General features: G+C 43.6%; 1 long non-coding RNA gene across 2 annotated transcripts in view; it reads left to right on the top strand.

The window, feature by feature from the left end:
• The first annotated feature begins 440 nt into the window (after positions 1-440).
• The window catches only part of LOC134911153 (uncharacterized), a 359931-nt gene continuing 352570 nt past the window's right edge, over positions 441-7801 (top strand). Inside the window, exon 1 of one of the 2 annotated variants that reach the window (XR_010176358.1) lies at positions 441-744. This is a non-coding gene — a long non-coding RNA (uncharacterized LOC134911153). Of the gene's footprint in view, positions 773-7801 lie in introns of both variants that reach the window. The other variant, XR_010176359.1, reaches the window with a different exon arrangement.

The following is a 7801-nucleotide window of genomic DNA, read 5'->3' as shown; positions in this document are numbered from 1 at the left end:
GACAAAAAGCCCATGATGTCAGTTCTAACCAAGTATGGAGTCCCAGAGGAAGAATATCTTGTCATAAATTCTACCCATTAGAGATAATATGCATGTAGATATAAAGTGGAAAACTTGTAAATGTTTAACTTGTGTCAACCAAAATTTTTATCATATTAAGTTTTTTATAGAAACAGTTGACTCCAAAGTGATAAATTGTGAAATGCATAAATTTGTCTAATGCGTGAGGACACGCATCTTTTCAGCAGGATTGTATGTAATACCCCACTATGTGAGTTATCCTTTCTGACATTGTTCCTCACGCTACAGCACGTAAATTATATACAGTATGTCATTGTGGAGACTGATAGCATTTCCCAGCAGCCTCTGCAGCTGCTCAGGGGGTCAGATGTACATCACATGTCCAGTGTCAGGTGGTACAGCAAGTGACAGTTGAAAAGTGAGTGGGAGTTGGGCAGAGGGGCACTGAGGTAAACGCTGTGGGAGACTGACTGTGCTGTGAGGGGACAGCTGGCGGTGCCTGTCAGTGAGAGCAGAATTTGAGCTGTGACCCTCTCAGGAGTCCTGGTGACGTCGGGCGTAAGGGGTCACTGATCCGCCCAGGAGGGCAAGTAGATGTAGAGCCCATCGACCGAGGTCCAGTACGGAGGAATGGCCTGCTCCAGATTGATAGCCGCAGGCTGCTGAGAGACTGAGAGAGGCAGATTGTGAGACGGAGCCACTCGCCATATAAGGCTGCAGGAGGTCAGTTACTGCCCAGACAACTGGAGAGGTATATTGAAAGCAGCGTTAACATTATACCGCAGTGTAAAAACACTATTTTCCCAGCAAGTCACCTTCAAACACCAGAGTATAAATAAGTGCACTTATTACATTGACTGTTAAGTAGATCAGCTAGAGTTAACACTGCAGTGTATAAAATGCTATAGCAAACCCCTCTCATATAACAGCGCAGGAAAAGTCAGAAAGGCATTTCTGTCAGGAACCATTTGCCTGTGATAATTCAGCTATAACCAGTGATTTGGTAAATCAGTGTACTGTGCCATAATCTCTTGGATAATTAATTTGGTACCAACAGTAGGCAAGAGAAAGAGAGAAGAGAGTCTGACATTAAGACTACCCATCTCAGTTAAAGTCAGCATTAGCAATACAGACTAACTTTGCCCTGTGGAAGCATCTTGGACAGCCACAGCGTACCATTATCCACATTTGTTAATCCTATCCTAGTCTTTCCGGAATAAGAAATTATCCTTTGGTATATTACAATGACTTATAAGGAAGGAACTAAAGTGTTAATAAGCAATAACTTAAACTGGATTTATTTGGAAAAGCCCCAACAGTTTCTTCATTTATCACACGGGTATTCTAAATGACACTGGCAAAGTAGTACCCAACCGAACTGTATTGTGTGGACAGTCTTGGGGTAATCGTAGACGCTGGTAGTATAGTATTGATGTAAAGTTAAAGTATATGCATAAAGTAATACTGTTTCATATACCCTCAAGGTGGTTACGTAAGATTGCATTTATGGTTACATATAGCCTACTGTATATGCTTAAATGTCTAAATTCAGGTATTTGCTCATTGAGTGGAGAACGAAGGAGTCAAGAAAACTGGAAGCAGTTTAATAAATGAGTTTATCAACCTTAGTGTGAAATACATTGTTACAATTTGAAATTGATGTATGGTACTGTAACTGTTCTTATACAAGTTAGTGTTTATTCAACTTTCACAAAGTTCACTATTGCAATCTGTATGCTAAATGGTTCCGGTATGAATGGTCGACCATGTTATGGTCGACAGTCATTAGGTCGACCACTATTGGTCGACATTGACATGGTCGACATGGACGACACGTGAAAATGGTCGACACATGAAAAGGTCGACATGAGTTTTTTTACTTTTTTGGGTGTCGTTTTTTGCGTAAAGTGACTGGGAACCCCAATTAGTGCACCGCGTCCCCTCGCATGGCTCGCTTCGCTCGCCATGCTTCGGGCATGGTGCCTTCGCTTCGCTACCGATTAGCTCGGCACAGATTACCGTTCCAATCATAGTCCACGTGGATCGTAAAGTATGGAAAAGTTCCCCAAAAGAAAAAAAAGTTAAAAAACTCATGTCGACCTTTTCATGTGTCGACCTTTCATGTGTCGACCATTTTCATGTGCCGACCATGTGTCCATGTCGACCATGTCAATGTCGACCAATAGTGGTCGACCTAATGACTGTCGACCATAACATGGTCGACCATGTGAACGGATACCATGCTAAATAAACTGGTATTTTGAACTCCAGATCACTAAAATGTGCCTTATGGAATGCACGCTCTGTTTGTAACAAATTAACATCTATCCATGACCTCTTCATATCTAACAACATCAATCTGCTGGCTATAACAGAAACCTGGCTCACACAATCTGACACAGCCTCCCATGCAGCACTGGCACATGGTGGTCTCCACTTTACACACACCTCCAGACCCGATAACCATAAAGGAGGAGGAGTTGGACTTTTACTTTCCCAATCTTTTGCATATACTGTTCTACCACAGGTTCCATCACTCACATTTACATCATTTGAAGTACATTCCATTAGGGTTTACTCTCCTTTCTCTCTGCGTGTTGCAGCTATCTACCGCCCACCTGGGCATCCAAAACAATTTTTGGAAGATTTTTCTGCCTGGCTCCCTCACTTTCTATCCTCTGACATCTCCACCATTATCATGGGTGATTTCAATATTGCTATTGATTGTCCAAAATCTGCTGCGCATGCCTCCAAACTACTCTCTCTAACCTCCTCTCTTGGCCTCTCCCAATGGACTGACTCCTCTACTCATCAGGCGGGTCACTGCCTTGATCTAGTATTCACCAGACTATGCTCCATCTCTGAACTCACTAACACTCCTTTCCCCCTATCAGATCACAACCTTATCACCTGCATGCTTTCCTCTGTTAATTCAAACCCTGTGTTGCGGAAGTTCTCCAATCTTCCTCAAACTCGCAGAAATATTAACACAATTAATCTTCAAGAACTTTCCACTTCACTCCAACAACTGCTTTCACCTATTTCTGCATTCACCTCTCCTGAGATGGCTGTATCACACCTTAATAAGACTCTAGAACTAGCCCTTGATGAAGTGGCTCCAGCTACCCATCACACTCCACGTAGGCCTAGATGTCAACCATGGCACTCCAAATCAACAAGACAACTACAAAAACTCACACGAAAACTTGAACGTCAGTGGCGTAAATCTCGTATTTCAAGTGACTTCCTCACATATAAGACAGTCTACCATTCTTATAAAAATGCCCTGGACACTGCCAAACAAACATATTTCCAAACTCTTATCTCTGCTCAAGCCTCTAACCCCAAACGACTCTTTAATACATTTAAATCACTTCTGAATCCTCCCGCACCTACCCCACCAGCCACTATCAAGGCACAGGATCTTGCTTCCTACTTCAAGGAGAAGATTGATAAGATCCGAGATGAAATGGTATGCTCTTCGGCAGCCAGTGACCTGCTCCGTTCTGTACCTGAACCCTCTGGCACTCTTTCTTCATTTGATCCCACAAATGAAGATGAAGTATCATCACTCTTCTCATCCTGCTTCTCTACTACCTCTCCTCTTGATCCTTTACCCTCACAAATAAGTAAAGCTCTGTCTCTGGTGCTCATCCCTACCTTAACTAACATCTGTAATCTCTCTCTCTCTACTGGTATTTTTCCTTCACTCTTCAAGCATGCAGTGATTACTCCCATTTTAAAAAAACAAAATTCTGACCCTAATGCTCTCTCAAACTACCGCCCTATCTCTCAGCTCCCTTGTCTCTCTAAGCTACTTGAGAGACTTGCCTACACTCGACTCACACACTTTCTTAACTCATACACTTTGTTGGACCCACTTCAGTCAGGCTTCCGTTCCCAACATTCCACAGAGACGGCACTGACTAAAGTGGTTAATGATTTGGTCACTACGAAGTCTAAAGGCCACTATTCACTACTTATTCTTCTAGATCTATCTGCTACATTTGACACTGTAGACCACTCTCTTCTCATACAGACACTACAATCCCTAGGTCTTAAAGACACAGCCCTTTCTTGGTTCCTATCGTACCTATCTAATCGCTCCTTCAGTGTTCGCTTCTCTGAATCTACCTCCTCTTCGCTACCTCTTTCAGTTGGAGTACCGCAAGGCTCAGTCTTGGGTCCTCTGCTTTTCTCTATCTATACCTCATCTCTTGGTAAACTAATCAGCTCTTTTGGTTTTCAGTATCATCTGTACGCAGATGATACTCAAATCTACCTATCCTCCCCTGACTTGTCCCTATCTGTACTGGACCGTGTCACTGAATGCCTTTCTGCCATCTCATCCTGGATGACATCTCGCCACCTCAAACTTAATATTTCAAAGACAGAGTTAATTATATTTCCACCGGCCAATAGTAGGTACCAACCTGATATCTCTATCACTGTTGAAAACTCTACTATCTACCCTACCCCACAAGCTCGCTGCCTAGGTGTCATCCTTGACTCTGATCTGTCCTTTGTTCCCCACATTCAATCTGTCTCAAGATCATGTTACATGCATCTAAAAAACATATCCAAAATACGACCATACCTTACACAAGACACTGCTAAAACTCTAATCCACGCTCTCATTATCTCCCGCATTGATTATTGCAATAGTCTCCTAACTGGTCTTCCCAAAACAAGACTCTCACCACTACAATCCATTCTGAATGCAGCGGCGAGGCTTATCTTCCTCGCTAGACGTTCATCGTCTGCAGATCCACTCTGTCAGTCCCTCCATTGGTTACCTGTACTCTACCGCATTCAATATAAAATACTTTTACTCACACACAAGGCCATTAACCAAACTACACCAATGTACATCACTTCGCTTATCACAAAATATCTCCCAACCCGACCTCTTCGCTCTTCACAAGACCTGCGTCTCTCATCCACACTCATTACTCGCTCCCACTCACGACTGCAGGACTTTCATCGGGCTGCACCCACCCTGTGGAATGCCCTACCACGCACAATAAGACTCTCCTCTAGTCTCCAAACCTTCAAGCGTTCCCTCAAAACTCACCTCTTTAGGCAAGCGTATCAAATTCCTGAACCGCCCACATAACTTTCATAAACCTTCCTATCAAATTACATCCACTCTGTACAGTCTACACATATCCTCACATGTCTTCTCATTCTATGCAATAGATAGCACCTTTCCTTGTGTACATATGCCTATTTCCCTATAGATTGTAAGCTTGCGAGCAGGGCCTTCCTAACTCTATGACTGTTATCACCAAGTTTGTTATTATTATTTCAAATTGTAAAGCGCAACGGAATTTGCTGCGCTATATAAGAAACTGTTAATAAATAAATAATAAATAATATATAAGTAGTTAATTATGTGGAAGCTCCTGCACTCACCTCTCAGTTAAGAATCAAGAACCGGGGAGTCCTAAGGGAAAAGAGATGTTATAAGCACTCACCTGTATACTTACCTACATATTTAAACCTAATACTTACCTAGTTATTACACAAGAAGCTGGACCGGTGATGCCCCTGGACCCAGTAGGGTAGAAGCAGCCTAAACTTTGTAAGTGTGTATTGGCAGGGAGAGCACCTCAAAACCAAAAACAGCAGATAGACTGCTACCATTCTTTCCCGCAATAATAAGGTCAACAACCAACAAAGAATAATAAAAGTGAGGGAAGGTGGGAACGTCCGAAAAAAGCAAGAGACCTCACAGGCCAGGAAACAATAGTATAAAAAATAAATCAGACCCACAACACACCCTTCAAACCCTGATAGGGCACACCAAGAAATGCCATAACAAAACCCCAGCCTTCTTAAAAAAATGACGTGCTAAATGTATGCTGACTCATCCTAGAGGTTTAACATTTGCCAGGCATATTAAATGCCTTCTGTCTCCTTTTGTTCACACTAATAAACATATCAGCAGCCGTTTCTTTCCCAGAGTCGGAATCATGTTTTGTTTTTTTATAAATATGAGTTTTCAGTACACTATATCTCTGCTATTAGATTGCAACCACAGCAGTTATACTATGTCCAGTCTTAGACACGTTTAGTGAATGAAGTGCTACCAGTGGCTGTCATTATCATCAGTGGCTGTCATTATCATCACAGCTTAAAGCATGCACCTCAAGGACATCCCACTCCAAACATGCACCCATTGCAACCTTGGTTCCAGACCCCTTGGCACACAGAGCCGTAAGTGTAAAATGAAGCCTAGCTGGCAGGGCAACAGATACACATGGCGAAAAAGATGCACATTTCAAAAATAGAGCAAGCTATGGGGGAAAGAGCAACAACTTCCATCTAAGTCCAACTCTGAAAGAGGTCTAATGTGGCTGATGCAGTTATTTAGTTCTCTACATGCTGAAAAAGCAAACACACTCATACAGTATGCTTGCTTGCATGCCTGCCTGCGCCTGACACATAAGACTCCCTTACAACTGGAGATGCAGGGCAGAGAACAGGAAGAGATGACTTATGATGGGTTCCACATGGGCCAGCGTGCAGTGTGCCAAAGTCTATTGTGCACGTGAATATCTCTAGGAAAATGTATAGTTTTATGTGTGCAAATTACTGCAGGACTCTGGAGCTGCAGAAGTGTGACTTTACTAATTGCAATCATGCTGAACTATGACTAGGGAGGCCAATCCCAGGTCTTTTTTTCAATCCTGGGTATCTGGATTGAAAAAAGTTCAATCCTTGGATTCCTGGGCTATCCGGGATTGGGTTGAAGACCCGCCCAGCCCACACAATACTCACCATCGTGGGTGGGAGGGTTTGTGGGCTGCGAGGTGCGGTCCTGGCGGCTGGTGTCAGACTCACCGTGGGTGGGAGGGCTTGCGGGCGGTGAGGTGCGGCGTGGGCGGCTGACGTCAGACCACAGCGTGACCTCTGACATCAAGTCACGCTGCGCAGTATGCACTGCTGAGGCATGGGGAGCTGGGAGGAGTAGCTGGGCAGCATCTGAGCCTCCTGAGGAGGCTCAACGCTGCCCGCATTGAAAAAAACAATGGGGCAGGTAAATCCCGCAATCCCCGGGATTGGAACTTCCAATCCCGGGATTGAATCCTGGCCGTCTTTTGGCCTAAATCCTGGGATCCCGACGATCCCGGGATTGGCCCACCTAACTATGGCTGCAGAAAGCACTTCCTGTATAATAAACACTTCCTGTATAACAAGTGGATAGCAATGATGCAACTTTCAACATCCTCAAACAGCTTACATCTACAGAGCCAGTGACATTTTCAAAGTGATTCCCTTTGGCAGTTGATAGGTGCGTGGCAGAGGTGAGCAAGCAGGTTAGCAGAGGTGGCAGAGGTGAGCAAGCAGGTTAGTCCTTACGTTGATTCCAAACCAGAGTAGGTTTTATTCAACATAACAGGATACACGTGACAGAAGATAAACAGCAATCAATACAATAAGGTATCAATCTCTCTTGCACTAAGTACTGTACTGCCGTACAGCACTGTGAGACTCCAATAACACAGTGGCATACTTGGGCACAAGCAGATGCTTTTATAGAGGCATGTAAACAAGTATTGCTTCTGGTGTCTATACAGTCCAACCTTTAAACTTTACTTTTCGAGCCACGTTTGATTTGAAAACCCATTTACATCAAATTGCATGTTTTCCTGGAGGTAACACTGTAAGATCCCATGTCTTGAGCTGTTTGACAGATTCCATCTCTACATCAGAAGCTTTTTTTGCAGTTACTGCATCTCTTTTCAGGATTCTGGCTCAGATTGTGGTGCTGTCC

The sequence above is a fragment of the Pseudophryne corroboree genome, chromosome 4 (assembly GCF_028390025.1).
Source record: "Pseudophryne corroboree isolate aPseCor3 chromosome 4, aPseCor3.hap2, whole genome shotgun sequence".
Lineage (NCBI taxonomy): Eukaryota > Metazoa > Chordata > Amphibia > Anura > Myobatrachidae > Pseudophryne > Pseudophryne corroboree.
This window is presented reverse-complemented; position numbering and strand designations above follow the sequence as displayed.